Source organism: Clupea harengus, chromosome 17 (assembly GCF_900700415.2).
Source record: "Clupea harengus chromosome 17, Ch_v2.0.2, whole genome shotgun sequence".
In the NCBI taxonomy this organism is placed as follows: Eukaryota; Metazoa; Chordata; class Actinopteri; order Clupeiformes; family Clupeidae; genus Clupea; species Clupea harengus.
In genome coordinates, this window is record NC_045168.1 from 15,619,187 (window position 1) to 15,635,846 (window position 16,660).

At 45.7% G+C, this 16,660-nt stretch overlaps 1 protein-coding gene across 1 annotated transcript in view; it reads left to right on the forward strand.

Annotated features, from left to right (window-relative positions):
* Nucleotides 1–367: 367 nt before the first annotated feature.
* grik4 (glutamate receptor, ionotropic, kainate 4) overlaps nucleotides 368–16,660 on the forward strand; it is a 341,378-nt gene continuing 325,085 nt past the window's right edge. The window contains exon 1 of the mRNA XM_031583842.1: nucleotides 368–1,208. The gene's annotated coding sequence lies outside the window, so the exon portion shown is untranslated. The remainder of the gene's footprint in view (nucleotides 1,209–16,660) is intronic.

Here is a 16,660-nt window from a genome sequence, read left to right on the forward strand (position 1 = left end):
ATCGTTTTCTAAATGGGGCCACGCATGGTGAACCATACCTATAGGACACTATGTGGCGCAGCACACAACATGCCCTCCTCTCCCCCGACCTCCATCTCTAGCTATGCTGAACACCTTTATCGCACCAAACACTTCAACTCTGCCGTCACAAACAGCTTCACCAACACTTTGAGGGCTATTTAAATGTTCATAAAAACTGGCTGTCAATACGTGATCAAGTATGCACCTTATAATTCCCCATTCTCCACCCAAGGTTGGCATAATGCTACTGAATGTAAATAACAGTGTTTTAACAGAGATTTCGAAGAAAGGCTTTAATTCAGTCACTATGATAGCTCACACGCAGATTAACTGATCATGCAGGCAGGCACCTGTGAATGCTTGTTGTAATGAACCGAGTGCGGCTACAACGCTGTCGGTCCACGGTGACGGTAGAGCGTCAACGTACTGCCGGACTCAGTGAGACATTTCACTTCGCGAAGCTCTAACGGGCGGCATTAAGGATGTTTTCGGAGATAGTTCCTTGTTTTTTTACTTACACCAAAAACACAATCGGACAGTTTGTTAATCCTCTCTTTTAGTTTTTAAATCGCGAACTATTGGGTTCTGCACGGGTAGATGCCAACGGGCTCTGCCTTTTGGGTTTCCTCCCCGGAGCCGTTATCAGCTCTCTCTCAACTAGGCACGAAGGAGGAAAATCATCCCTCTGGTCTGAGGTGAATAGATGCAGATATTCTCAACGTACTTTCACCATTCGAAGAGGATCAGGAGGGGTGAAAGAACGAAAACATATCGGATTTGGACAAAATTAATCATTGTCACCTATTACCGAAAAAGGGGATTACTCAAGCACTTCCAACTGTTTGGATGCGGATTTTCGGCGCGCTAATGTCCCATGTTAACGGCAGCACCCGGGCACATTTATGAATACGATTTTTTACGCACTGTCTTTTTCAATTGTTATTTTTCATTTTTCTTCTGCGGATTTTCAAACCTATCCTTGAACCTCTGTTAGCTTTGAGGCAAAGCTGTGGAGACGTGCGGGGACGATACTCCTTCACGACATAGCACCCAAGGATTCTCTAGTCATTTTACCCTGACGCCACCTGCCAGATTCCTTTTCTAAAGACAACCTTCAGAGTAAATTGTGTAAAAGATACGGGGGAAAGCATTTGGAAGCACCATACAAACGGATGACAAAGAGCCAGGTAAGGTGACTTGCTGCACTGCTTGTGGGGAGAGTGGAGTTGGCCACACAGGCTAAATGAAAAAAAAATATTGTCTTTTTTATGGTTTTGCAGTAATGACGGTCTTTGAATTATAGCAACAGTTAACTTCCCTTAACCATCGTTAGACAGCTTTGAGATTGAAAACAAAGGTCGTTTTCGCGTGTTGGTTGTAATCTAAGATAATGTGTGTCGCACCGCAGGAGAGATTTTAGATGCTTCATTTGAAAAGTGGAATGTTGGTATATCTAGTGTTTCTTTGTTTTTCGGAGGGGCGACCAAAGTCTGTCAATGCTTACCGTAATGAACATCGCTCCTGGATTAAGATGGCAATTCGTCCAGACCTCTTTGCATAATGAGTAGCCATGATTTAGGGTAACATTTATGTTGGATAACTTGTTGGAATGCTTCTGTGGTTTAGATGTGTGTGTCTGGAATTGCGGTTTAATGATTGGGTAAACTGGTTGTAAACATTGCGCAGGCCATTACATTTTGTTCAAAACTAAAGCGAAGTAATCTCTCTCTGTCTCCTTTTCTCTCTCTCTCTCTCTCTCTCTCTCTCTCTCACACACACACACAAACACACGACCCCGTTAGATCAAGTACATTCACTTATGATAGATAGATTGAGGTAAAAAATACTTCAAACGAAGGCTTCCTGTTAAAGTACAAGATGCCGCGGCAGACCTGCGTGTTAACCTTTCCTCTATGGCCCTATTGAATCCGGAAAAAACACGCAGCTCAAATAGTCAAATAGCAGTAATTCAGCCCGCCTCCGATCAGCTGGACTTGTACACGGGTGTCTATGGGTTTACGCATGAGCCTCTGGCGCTGGTGCGTGCCACGCAATGCCACCATTAATTACTATTCACAGTTTAAATTAGTTAAAAATGTACGCACGAACCTCGAGTGGGAGCATTGAAAGTCCTCAGGCAGAGTTTGAGCAGAGGTCAAATTACCAACTTGCTGCAGTGACACAGTGTTAAGTACAGCACTGTGTATGATTTAAGAAAAACATGCAAAGCTGAAGATTTTGTATTTAATATCTTATTTCAAGTTGTTTTCATGAAAAAATCCTTCTCTTTCATCTTTATAGTTTCTCTTCAATTTTAATACCAATTTAAGCCGATGAGGCACATAATGAACGCGGCCAGAGTTATATCAACAAGTTGAAAGAGCCGTGGGTGATCAAGGAATATGTTTGTCCTCGCCCCCTAGCGGTGGAAATCACGGAGCCCCGGCATGTGCAACAGCCCTCTGTAGCTCGTGTGGATTTCCATCGTTGTGCATACGTTGAACCGTTGGGAAGTGAGGAGTCACCCGCAGGTCCGTCGGCCACATACATGTACTGAATCTGAAGGCCGCTGCAGGTAGCGTGGCAGGTTCATTTCCTCCACCCCCTCTCCCCTGAATGCAGATGGCCACTGTGTTAGTCTCTGGTCTTTAACACAGTGACATTTCCTGTGGGTGGCCTGGGAGCCGCTGCCTAGTGTGTGTGTGTGTGTGTGTGTGTGTGTGCTTCACGGCTCTCTGAATTCGTCTGCTGACTCTGACTGGCTGCTCCCACTACCCCCCCCCCCCCCCCCCCCCCCCCCCCCCCCGCCGTCCTCCCCTCTACTCCCTGCAGCACAGGCTAACAGAGCCTTGCCGTCCTCCTCCTCAACTCCCTGCAGCACAGGCTAACAGAGCCCTGCTCTCCTCCCCCCTACTCCCTGCAGCACAGGCTAACAGAGCCCTGCTCTCCTCCTCCCCCCTACTCCCTGCAGCACAGGCTAACAGAGCCCTGCTCTCCTCCCCCTACTCCCTGCAGCACAGGCTAACAGAGCCCTGCTCTCCTCCTCCCCCTACTCCCTGCAGCACAGGCTAACAGAGCCCTGCTCTCCTCCCCCCTACTCCCAGCAGCACAGGCTAACAGAGCCTTGCCGTCCTCCTCCTCAACTCCCTGCAGCACAGGCTAACAGAGCCCTGCTCTCCTCCCCCCTACTCCCTGCAGCACAGGCTAACAGAGCCCTGCTCTCCTCCTCCCCTCTACTCCCTGCAGCACAGGCTAACAGAGCCCTGCTCTCCTCCCCCCTACTCCCAGCAGCACAGGCTAACAGAGCCTTGCCGTCCTCCTCCTCAACTCCCTGCAGCACAGGCTAACAGAGCCCTGCTCTCCTCCCCCTACTGCCTGCAGCACAGGCTAACAGAGCCCTGCTCTCCTCCTCCCCCCTACTCCCTGCAGCACAGGCTTCGAACGGCACGAGCCGGTCTGACAGCTGAGTGTCATGGAGAACGGGACTCCAGTCCTCATCGACAGCAGGGCGTAGCTCTCTCCGGTGCTTTAAATGACAAATTGCTTTTCAAGTAAAAGCCGTTTTCACAGCAGCCACACATGCAGATCCGGAGCAGGTGGCGTAGGGCTGTACTGGCAGTGGTCTTTTTAAACGTCTGAATGAGAAGCTAGTGAATCGAGCATGAGCTACATATGTATATATGCTGCAAATTGCCGCTGCTGACAGAAGGCAGAAGTAAGATGCATGATCTCATTGTGTGCTTGATCAATTGATGGATTGGCCACCCGGGGACAGATCCCCCCCATTAGAGTGAAGGTTAACCAGCACGCTGTGTCTTATCACTCAGTCTCTGAGCTCCAGCTCACTCCACACACTGCACACAAGGCCACTCCTTGAGCTCGTTTACCAGCATGGGACGCCAGTATGGGACGCCAGCATGGGACGCCAGCAGGGCATCGGCCAGCCATGATAAGGCCACCGGGGCACGCTGTGTCCAGAGTCCATTTGATGCCAATCTAAAGTGTTTGTGTTTGTGTATGTGTATGTGTTTGTGTACATGCATGTGCATGTGTGCGTAAGTGTGTGTTTGTGTATTTGTGTGTGCGTCTCTGTGTGTGAGTGGGCGGGTGTGTGTGTGTGTGTGTGTGTGTGTGTGTGTGTCTTACTAATCAGTGATAGTAGAGAGTGTAACACAAAGGAACAGTGTGTCAGAACTGGGATGAGGAGATTCAGCCTCCTGTCAGTGGGAAGCTCCTTAGTAAACTGCAGTCGGCCCGCATGCTAATGTGAGCCGTGAACAGCGCCAGCAATTAGCTGTTTGTGGGGTTTGCTCTTTCTCTGTGGTGTTTCCATCTCCCAGTCAGACATGTAGACGAGGCATAATTATGAGGCTTTAATCATGCAACTGTTCGCTGTTAAACCCCCAAACCCGCTTCTGTCGGTGTCAGGCTATACTGAGACTTTAAGCATCTCTGCTTTAGCCGCCTATGATGCATGAGTCTTGGATCATCACATCCTATTACAGCATACAGCTGATCTGAGGGCAGTCTTGGGTTAGACCACCACACAGCACGAGTGCAGTAGACTCAATAATCAAGCCAGTTTAGTCTCCCGGGGCTGTTTTCATTGAAACGGAATTTGTGGTAAAATATAGATTACAGCATAAACCGGCGTGTCTCTATCTGTCAAGCTCATTGTTCTAATCAGGGGCGAAGCGCACGGGCTGCTTTCACAGCAAACCCATACACAACATCACCACGACAACAGGCACTGTAGGGTTCAAATGTAGCAGAATCTCACACAGTAAGAACAGACAGTGTAAGGGCAAATCATCTTCCATGCAGGGCAACTTCATAAAGATTTGATTTGCCACGATGGGCAGGGAAAAGCACATCAGTCTACCTGTGCCAACAGGAGGTGTGGCAGAACTGAAAGGGAGGATTTGTCCTGTGTGTCAGAGCCAGAGCTACCTGGCGGTGATAGCAGGCCGTTACCATGGCGTTAGCTGGTCGTTACCATGGCGTTAGCTGGTCAACATATCACCAGCCACTGGCAAACAGACAGAACGGTTCCTCTCCCCCATGCTATTGTGTTTCTTAGGCTACTGTATTAAATCATTTTGATAAAGCATCACATTTTTCTACTAATACGGCTCTGTGGTGGAGCGTACTATCGTACAAAAGTATGACCGGCTAGATCAAAGCCGTCTGTTGGCTACGCCCCTGAATATAAGGATAAAGGATAAATATGAAAAGAGATAAATATGTAAGAGATTAAAACAAGGTGAAGCATATGACCACTTATTTTTTTTTGTGATTTTATTGAAATATGGGAATTTTTCAAGAATTTAAGGTGCTAAACCCAAGCTTTTGTCTAGCAAATCTGTTAGTAAGGACATTATGTTTGTGAATGGAAATATGCTTCTATCTAAAGAAAGACAAACAAATGCTATATTTGGTATTGAACAGGTCTATTTTGGAGTTTGAACCCAGGACCTTGGGAATGGAAAACAAATGTGCCAAATACAAGGCAAAAGACCACAACTGCTGACCTTGTGACCAGTGCATTGAAGCAATGCGATTTCCACCGCAACCATTGACCTTCTGGCCGCTAGTGCAACTGCAAGATGCAAGGATGTATTTCATCCTCTGAACATCAGGCTTTGAAGACACTTTGAATTCTTCCAAGGGACCCAAATACGTCTGGAGAAAGAGAAAATGGCAGGTCTACTTGGATGGGAAGAGTTAATGACGGAGAAAGGGTGGAGCAGACTGCCTAAAAGGATTACTGACTCAGATTTCCATATCTCCACTCTGAGAGTATTGATTGTGTGGTCTGCCGTGTTTAGCTCAATATTTAGGAGCATTCTTCCACAGCTGTCTAGGACAGTGCAGGCAGTCAGTCCATCATATTTAAACAACATCGACACAAACCTACTCCTCTGAAGACCGTACCTGGAGGGAAAGATGCCACTCAGTTTTGTGAGACATCCTAGTCTCATCTAAAGCGACATCATTATGCACCTGAACCCTCTCCCTTGCCGTAGGGTCATTAATCTGTTATTGGATTTCTACCAACAGAGTTTTCATCATTTGCGCAATAATGAAGCAGTTTTAATGAATCTGTTCTGACGGGGCTGTACCCATGGTCATCTGGATTGAAGCAGTTTTAATGAATCTGTTCTGACATGGCTGTACCCATGGTCATCTGGACTGGGCTGTACCCATGGTCATCTGGACTGGGGCAGTCGTGCTCTCCTTTGACTTAGTCAAGGTTGTGCCGTGCTAGATCACCTCTGAAAGATACATCTCAAGTACACACCGTGACGGTGGTGTAGCCACGGTTCATGTTTAGTAATCCTGAATGAGTGTTAAATGACCCTCCTAGCACGCCAGACTCTGTAATATGCGTGGAGTATTTGTGTACCCAGAGGGGATGAAGGGCCTTTACATTTTTTCAGTTAATTAACCAGCGATTTAACTGATAAATATGAATCCCCTAAAGCAGTCCCTGCAGTCTATGTAAATGAGGCGTGCGTGGTGTGTGTGTGTGTGTGTGTGGGGGGGGATGTAATAGGTAGTAGGTTAATTTCACAGAGGCCTTTGGAGTTTTGCTACCGCCATTAATTAGTTCTGTGCCTATTAAAACCTCAACTTAATAAATAGTCAAGCACTTTTCAGAACCTAATTAAAGGCACTGGAATAGGACCCTAATTAAAGAGTGTTAATTGTGGTATTGCTTTCATTCACCAGTTCACCACTACATGCTGATTTGTCCGACGGTTTATTTCAATCGTTAAGAAGGGCACCAAAGACCAGCACATTCCGTGGTAGTGGGAAGGACAGGCTGTTTAAGGATGATGTTCAGCTCACTGCTGTAAAAGCTTGTTGCCAGTTTCAAGTGAGAAAATCCATACTATTTATAAGAGCGGGCTCAATACACGCAGAGGAGCTAGAGCGCCACATACTCCAGGCGTGTTATTAATTTGAGAGGGGAATCAATGGCCGGAGGAAAGGTCATGTAGGCCTGAGAGAGAGACTCCTCATGGCTCATATCTCTGGCTCTCCTTCACGCTTATCCCTATGCAGTGACGCAGCCCCAGTCCCCACGGCCATAGAATCAATAATGTATGCAGAGCAGTTTCAGTTTACTCAGATTTACAACCAGCCTCCTCTCAGCACGAGCTGGAGTCACTGCCGCGTAATTTCACATTACAAAGGCATAGTTCATGGAAGGTCTGTCAGAAACAGGCTGTGGTGAATGCGGATGTGGATGTTGGAGGGTTTTTTTTTCCTGTGGGCTTGCTAAGATTTCACACTCACATCTTCGTATTAGTCTTGGTTGTTTAGCCTGTATGCCTGTGAGCCCACCATTTCACTGAGAGGTTTGTGAAAACACTGTTGTTGCTTCATCAGACTGCGTCAAAAGTCATCCCTGTGCCAATAGTTGTTGCCATGACAGCAGTCCCATGCATATATATCACTGTGTGGCCCTGTCCTGATAAAAGAGAATGTTCACTTAGCCAGACCTCCAGAGAGATTAGTTCACTGCAAGTCTTGTGTTAGCCTTTGGCTATTTATCTGTGATGGGGGGCTCTGGCTTTGGGGGGTCGAAGTTAATGTGAGGTACAGCGGCCCGCTTCCCTCGCAGGCTTTGCTCGTCCAATCAGGCATGGCTGAAGGATGAAAAGAGACTCCCGTTCATGCCGTGTTTGGGCCCGTGCGTGTGCATGCGTGTGTGTGCCTGCATGCGTGCGTGCGTGTGTTTGTGTGTGCGTGTGCGTGTGTGTGTGTGTGTCTGTGTGTGTGTGTGTGTGTGCGTGTGAAGTTCCGCCCCATCTGGTCCTCATCAGGCAAACATCCATGTGGAAAAAGGGAACAAGTATAAATATAGGAACAAACCATGGCTGGAGTTCCCTCTCAGTGGTGCATTGTGGGGTGTTGAGTCCTTCCCATGTGAACACAAGCTGTGGATCCTTAAGGGTCTTTCGATGCCATCTTACCAGAAGAGGGACTCACAGAACTTACAAAGGAGGACATTAGGTGATTATGGAGACTGGTGAAAAAGATTAATCAAGATGACCAATATAGGAGCGTATTATTTTGAATAGATATAGTGTGTTTTCTGTCCATCCCTTCCAACTCTGCATCAGCCCCACATCTTTGCACCTCTCCATTGAAAAGAGTCAACATGGAGTCGGGAGGGAGGATGGTTAGACATCTCAAGGCCAGGTCCTGCTGAATAGGCTGAATATACAGCTGACTTCATCACGAGGGAAGTGCCGAGAGCTTTGGTGCGTTCACCTACGCCACTGGGACTGACAGGCGAAGAGGAGCTCACTGTGTGGGGGAGGTTTGGTCTCTATGCTCTTACACCTGCGCTGTCGTACTGCATTGTGTTCTGTTGTGTTGGATTGTATTTTGTTGTGCTGTATTCAATGTTTTTCTGCATTCTCTATCAAGGCCCTCACTAGAAAAAATGAAATCTTAGTAGGATGAAATATCTTAAATCAAGGCAATATATGCTTGTTTATTGATATTTGATATATAGTTTTTTCTTCTTACCAGGCATTTTTTTTATTAGAGCATTTCACTTGCTTCAAGCCTTTCAGTCCTTAATTATCCTAATAAGGTATATACTTGATACTGATACTGAAACTGGTAAGTAAAATTGTCCTGTTCTGTTGGCAGATCATTTTGCCTATTTTAAGTAATATATCCCCCATTTTATTAATGCATGGGGGATATACTTTAGTTTGTGTAGCCTTTGTGTAAAAGATGAGGAGGCTCTATCAAAACCCAGCAGTGTTTTGTTCACTTCTTTGTACCTGGTGTTATGAGACATCGCTTCACCTCGGCGCTGCGAGCGAGGATGCTTGCGACACAACTTTTCAAACGCGTCCGCAGCTGTTTCTGGAGCAGGTGTGGGTGAGCTCCGGGCCAGTGTCGCCCCCAAAGCCAGCTTCTGCCAGCGGGGTCAGTAGGGAACGCCTGAGTGTGAGCATCAGACAAAAATGATCTCATTTAACCTTTTCATAAGCCGGCAGCTTCAAGCTGACCCAGAGGAGTTGTGAAATGGCAGCTGAAGGTCTCGCTTAAGAGCGGCGGCCATTAGAGATGTCCCAATTTCCTCAGCCCATTCATCCTTTACCGCTCGCCAGAGGCCCAGCTTTATTGATGTTGCTGCAGTTTTAGCGCAGCAAGTTTATGTTTTCACAATATTCTCAAATTATTAGGCTTGTCAAACGGATGGCCGTAAAGGCCGCTGGAATGGTGGATTTTGATGTGTTTAAATTTAATTTAAGTGCCTTGGAGTGGGTGGATTTGATTGCTGGTATGTGACATGTTTTGTCGGTGATCGTTAAGGGTGACAAGATGGCACATCTGTCGTGTGCTGATGAGCTTGCTTTTCTGTGTAACTCTCATGTGCTTTAAGGCTTGTCTGAAGATGCGCTGTATCAGGATCTGTGTAGGAACCAGTCGTCTATTTTAGCCAGTGAGCAAGCTTTGAATGCCACTTTGAAATGCAAATCTCCATTTTTCTTCCCTTTGCTTCTGCTGCTGTGCATCAATACTCGCTGAGTCATCACCAGATAGTCCCCCTTCTCGCACTGCTGCTTCTTTTCCACAGTTCTTGGATTTTATTTTGTTCTTCTCACATATGGACCTTTCATGTTCTTCTTGGTTCTTGCATTTCCCTTATGGTTCTCTTATATTCTTGGTGTTCTATGTTCCTCATGGCTCCTCCAGCACCCCCGTCAGTGTCTGTGTGAAGAGAGTCCTGCTCCATCAGTGTCTGTGTGAAGAGTCTCCTGCTCCATCAGCTGTGTGAAGAGTGTCCTGCTCCATCAGCTGTATGAAGAGTGTCCTGCTCCATCAGCTGTGTGCTGAGCTGCCGTCTGCAGTCTGTCTGTGGCCCCAGCAGCACCGGCCCTGTAAACAACCCAGCCCAGCTCAGGGCCTCACAGGCAAATCCAGCCGACACAAATGGAGCACATTTGTCAGAGAGGCTTTTTATCAGCAAGTAAGGCTGATGGGTGGGAAGATTAATGGGTACTGATGGCCTGAGTAGCTGCTGCTGCTTTCTTTACTTGTTGTTGTTTTTTGCCTTGTCTGCTGTTGTTGTTTTTCAACAACTTCTTTGTCTTCATCATCATCATCTTCATCATCACCATAATCATCATCACCTTCGCCGTCATATTTTTCCTCTTGTTCTGCTGCTAAGAAAATCATCATCATCATCATCATCATCATTATCTTCCTCTTTCTCCTCTCATTCTGCTACAGTTTCTTCTTTATACAGTCACATCTTCATCATCTTCCTCATCATCATCACCTTCGCCGTCATGTTTTTCCTCTTGTCCTGCTGCTAAGAAAATCATCATCATCATCATTATTATCTTCCTCTTTCTCCTCTCATTCTGTCACAAAGCAGTACGTGTGCACTGGCCAGTGTTATTCCGTGTCTCCCTGACGATAACAAACCTCTCGAGAGTTTTACTGCACGGATAGAGAATGACTGCTGCTGTCTTCTAATTGGCTGACTGTGCTGGACACAGGAGAGTGATTGACAGGCACTGAGCTAGAAGTCTCTGAGGTGGAGTAGGGGGAGCATCCCAACTCCCTGCTTTAATAATGTCATCCGGCGAGGCTGATAAGGATATGCCGTGATTATCTTCACAGGAGGATGTCCTTGTCCCGAGGCGGTGAGGTTTCTCCTGCGACTCAGGAGCGAGTGGCTGAATCTGTATTCATGGGCTCACCACTGAGGGTTACAGCAACAGATCTGATATCCAGAAACCCGCCTCCCTAATTTGGTGCTCAATTCCCTGATTGCTACCCATGGCATAAGTGCCTCTGCTTTGGTCACCAAAGTGCCTCTGCTTTGGTCACCGCACAGCATTTGAAATAGCTGGAACATTTCTCACAGCACTAGAGATTTGGTTTGCTCTTTAAGTTATGATTCATACCTAGAATACAATATTCACTACCACATTTTTTTTTTTTTAACATTGCGCTATTTTTCCACTGGCGCACATACATACATACACACACACACACACACACACACACACACACACACACAGAGAGACACACACACACACACACACACACACACACATACTGAGCAGTTCTTCTTGAACACAGTGCTGAGGTTCCACAGGGAAACCTATATACATTCATGTACATGCTGGAGTAGGCCTTCTTACAGTGGTAGTTCAGTTCAAGAGCATAATGGCCTTCATCGCACTTAGTCTCAAGAGTGTGCATAGCTGACTGAAACACATCTTATCCACATCTTGTGTGGCACTTGAGTCATATCAAAAGTAGGCTCAAGTGGAGACAGATTGCTATGTGTCAATTAGTGCTGTCAAACGATTAAAATATTTAATCGCGATTAATCGCATTTATGTCATAGTTAACTCAAAATGAATCGCGATTAATCGCAAATTTGTATCTATTCTAAATGTCCCTTCGTTTATTTATTTTTTCCATCATTTTATTTTTATTTTAATGCCCTTATCAACATGGAAAAGTGGATTGGCTTGCTTTATGCAAATGTTTTATTTTATTGAAAACCAACATTGCCAAACAGGGCGGTACAAAATAAAATTATAACGTGCACATTTCAGGTAAACAAGGACAGCCTATAGTGCAGTTAAACCATGGTTTAATATTTTCTTTTTTTCAAGTTTGCTGGGAACATAGCAGTCAGGCCTCTTATTTCAGAAACAATGAACCGTAACAGTTAGGTTACCAATAAAAGGTAAGCCTACTACTTCTTTGCTTTCAGCCAGCTGCCTGTTGACATTTTCAGACAACAGTGAAGCTCGCTTCTTTTGCACAACACAACTTTTAAAAGTAAACTTTCCATTCAGAAGCTTTTTATCATCCATTTCGCCATATCGCGCTCACCATTCACTCAAACCGTAACGTTAGCCTACTACACAGTTTGCGAGGCCAAAAAGAATGTAAATCTAAAAAAAAAAAAAAAAAAAAAAAAATCGCGTTAATCTCGCGATAAAGAAATTAACGGCGTTAAAATGGGTTTGCGTTAACGCCGTTAATAACGCGTTAAACTGACAGCACTAGTGTCAATACATTTGCACATTGTACAGAGTAACCCACGACTGCTAAACACAACAACATGAGTGCCAAACCATAGAACCTGGGGCCCGTTCGTCGTAGAGTTGAAGCTAAGTTAATCAATTGGCCTTTTAGCCCGTTAAGATTAGCGAGCTGATTGAGAACAGCAAATATCGGTTCGTTAACGGCTGATCCGCATCCAAATCATGTGGTTAATTTCGACCAGGCTAAACTTACCGGGGCATTTGCGCGTGCACGGCTACTTCAAAAGGCAGGAAAGGTCGATCACCAAAACAATGATTTTCTAGCGGTATAATGGTTCTAAACTCAAAGAAAATTGCTCTTTTTTTCTCCGCTGGTGAGCAGGAGATGAACATGAACGCTTATGAAGAATACAAGACCATAATCATGGCAAAATTCAACACCGCCACCGCTGTGAGAGCAAGGTGTGTTGTAGGGTGATATCTATGTATGAATAACTGACGGCAAGTGTCAACTAGTACAGAGGATCCCTCTACCGGTTCGAAACTACAAGGTTGCCAGTTCGAATCCCCTCACCTCCTTCCTCGATATAATTTTACATTTTCTTGTAAGTCGCTTTGAATAAAAGCGTCTGTTAAATGACTAAATGTATTAATAACAAATGCAATAAATTGAAGCAGTGAAAATAAATTGTCTGTATTTCTCTCTATTCTTATCATGAGTCCACCTTAATCATTTTCTACAATAATGATATGCTATGGTGTACTAATAACGCTCATATAATTATGAGTGCTTTGTTCTCCGCATCACCGACACTACAAAAATGTACCACTCGCAAAAAAGCGCAAGACAGTCAATGTTCGACTGTGGTGTTTGCAATAAATGACTCAAGAAGGTCTTGTAAATTAATGATTCCTTGTCGGCTGAATCGGTAGCGCTCATACAAGAATAATTGATCTTGGCGATTGCAAAGAACTCTCTCCCTCCGCTAATCTTATTAACTATCTAATATCAGTCCTTGGTCAATGGGATCGCTCCTTTTTCCGGGGGTGTGGCAAGCTTATCCAGCTACACTTAAGTTAGCCTGCCCTGGAGCAGGTTAGTGCTAATCGATATGTAACTATGGTGATTTATCAAAAGTTGCTTCCACGAACCAAAAATAGGGGCGTTTTTTATCTTAGCCTGAAAATTAGCTCGCTAAACCGCTTAGCGAGCTACGACGAATACCCCCCATGAGCAGCAGGATACAACAACAACAACAACAACAACAACAACAACAAAGCTGCCTTCATGAGCATTTACAAGCAGTCACCTTCACCTCCTTCATCAGGGTTTAATTGAATTAGGCTCACAACACCTCCAGAAGGCTCAACAGTATTGTCTGGCTTCTCAGACCCACCCCCCTCCATGGGTAAGGACACATGCCATTCATTCATTCATTCATTCATTCATTCATGACCCATGAAGTTCTCTCCAGCCGATCTTCCTTGTCTCAATCCCATGCCAGTTCATCCATTGCCCTTGCTTTGCTTGAGAAGCCGCTGCTGCTCATCTAGTTTTCTCTTCTTGCGCATAAACAAGCATAAACAAAGCTCTGCCTCCTGTCTGGCAATGTGGCCATACCCCATGCTTTCAACAGTCCCCTTGCTTAAACAGTGCTCCACTCTGTACCTGCTCAATGATATCACCTAACCCAAACAGTGCTCTTCCACTCTGTACCTGCTCAATGATACCCCAAACAGTGCTCTTCCACTCTGTACCTGCTCAATGATACCCCAAACCCTGCTCTTCCACTCTGTACCTGCCCAATGATACCCCAAACCCTGCTCTTCCACTCTGTACCTGCTCAATGATACCCCTATGCTGTAATGCACCTTGTGCATGTTGAACCGCCTCTTCCTCCCCGTCCCTCGGAGCAGCGTTCTTGACTACTGGATCCTTAGACGGTGACACAGTCATCTCCATGACTACTGGACCCTTAGACGGTCACACAGTCATCTCCAGCTGGACCCTTAGACGGTGACACAGTCATCTCCAGGCTGGTCTTACCACATTTGAACTCCTCCACCAAGCTGGAAGCTGGAAGTGGCCATTGGTAACTCCCAAACCTCCTTTTCCATACAAAGCCACAGTGCGTAGACAACATGGCACCCCAGTCCAATTCCTAAGTGCTTTGGAGAAAACAGCATTAGCAAGGTGACAGGAATGAATGCGCTGGCTGCAGGAGAGCCATTGGTGTTTAGGTGCAGTGATTGCAGCATGCTAATGCAGCGCAGCATGCTAATGCAGTGCAACATGCTAATGCAGCGCAACATGCTAATGCAGCGCAGCATGCTAATGCAGCAAGGCTGAAAGAGGCTGTGTTTATCTCCCTTCAGTGGCTGCACACTGGCCTTTCAGCCTGAGTAACAAGATAACTGCAGCCTTTATTTATTTACATTTAAATGCAAGGCAAGTGGAATTGTAGTAGGAATCAGTATAATTAAGTAATTGTTTAATTCCCTGTGAAGCCAGTGGCGTGCCATGGTAAGCTGTGGTCTATAGTTATTAGAGGGCAGCTGCTTGTGTTTGTGTGAAGGCTTAAGCAAGTGTGCTAGATAACTCTATGTGAGACCTACAAGCAAAAGGAATGTAACAGCTTGTGTAATATGTGTTATAATGAATGATGTGTAATAATACATAAATAACAGAAAGACCTAAATACACTTAGTGAAGATTAGTTGTATGAGTTACCACTTACATTTCCATTGTCAATGCAACTTGTTTTTCACTATTAAAGGAAACATTAGGTGCTACATTTCTTTACCAAACACCGTAATAAATAAATGCCATCATTATTATATATGTTATACAACAGTTAGGTCTGGTCGAACTATTTGGACAAGAGGCATGTATATAGTCCATTACCTTGCATGCTGTCCATGGTACTGAAGCTCTCGCTGTCTGAGGCTCAGGCCTTGACTGTGTGGACTTGACCACCAGGGAATACAACCTGCTGAAAAGAGGTCCAGGCCACTGACCTGTATTTCTCAGCTCTAGCTGATGGGTTAGAGGTACCTCACCTGGAAAATAGGGATGCTGACAGGAGCTGTGTGTAAAGGCCAAGATACGAACACACACACACACACACACACACACACACACACACACACGCATACGCATCACACACCAACACACACAGAAAACCACCCACACACATTCTCTCTCTCTCACACACACACACACACACACAAGCCACACACTAACACATCTCACACACACACAAACAGAGTGGTTGTCAGATGGCCATCACTGTCACCCAGCAGCCCCCACCCTGTGTGTTTATTTCTCTGTTCAGGGCAGTGGAAGGGTTATCCTCATAGTGAAGTCAGCTGGCTTTATTCAGTTGCTACTCTTTGATTAACGCCCACATGAGACAAGTGAGTGTAGCAAGTAGTAAGATTCAGACTAGTTTTACTTGTCACTCACTCCTTTAATCACTGACTCCTTTTGTCACTGACTACTTTTGTCACTGACTCCTTTTGTCACTGACTCCTTTTGTCACTGACTCCACTGACTCCTTTAATCACTGACTCCTTTAATCACTGACTCCTTTTGACTCCTTTTGTCACTGACTCCTTTAATCACTGACTCCTTTAATCACTGACTCCTTTTGTCACTGACTCCTTTTGTCACTGATTCCTTTAATCATTGACTCCTTTAATCACTGACTCCTGTTATTAGTGGTGGACTCTATAACACACATACCACCTATCTGGTGAGGATTTGCCAGATCCACATGCTTTAACCCCCCACCCCAGAATCATTATCCTTAGTCAAAAATACCCCTCTACCCATCCATGACTCCCCCCCTCAACTGTTCTCAGTCAAGAGTAACTTTCCCCATCCCTAACCCTAACCACACCCCCGCACCATCACGCACTGGCGTACCTTTCCCCATCCCTGACCCCAGCACACCCCCACACCATCACGCACTGGCGTACCTTTCCCCATCCCATCCCTAACCCCACCCCCGCACCATCACGCGATGGCGTACCTTTCCCCATCCCATCCCTGACCCCAGCACAGCCCTGCCCTCATAGTAACATGTTTGCCATCTGAGTGGCCTGCGCCTCTCCAGGCTTAAGTGTAATCTCTTCCACAAACACAAGGCTGTGTTGCAATCGCTGTGTATAGTGTGTACTGTGAGTGTGTAGGTGTGTGTGTGTGGGTGACCCAAGGATCATAACCCAGCTCAAGGATAAGCTCTAGTTTACCTCGCTGCCTGTGATGTATAGCAGTATAGCTTGTGTGTGTGTGTGTGTGTGTGTGTGTGTGTGTGTGTGTGTGCTTGTGTGTGTGCTAAGTGGCCTAAGTGACCATAGAGATAGCAGCCTTGGACAAGTCAACAGTCTGCAGTAATATTATATTATATTTGATATTGTGTGTTTGTCTGTGTGTATGTGTGTGTGTTAGTGTGTGTGTATTGTTGTATGTATGTGTGTGTATGAGGCATCTGAAAGCCATTCAAAAGCACTTCAGCAGACGGCAGCAGAAATAGCCATGTGAGAGGGAGCAATGTCAATGTCTGCTTATGAGAATTTAATTGAAC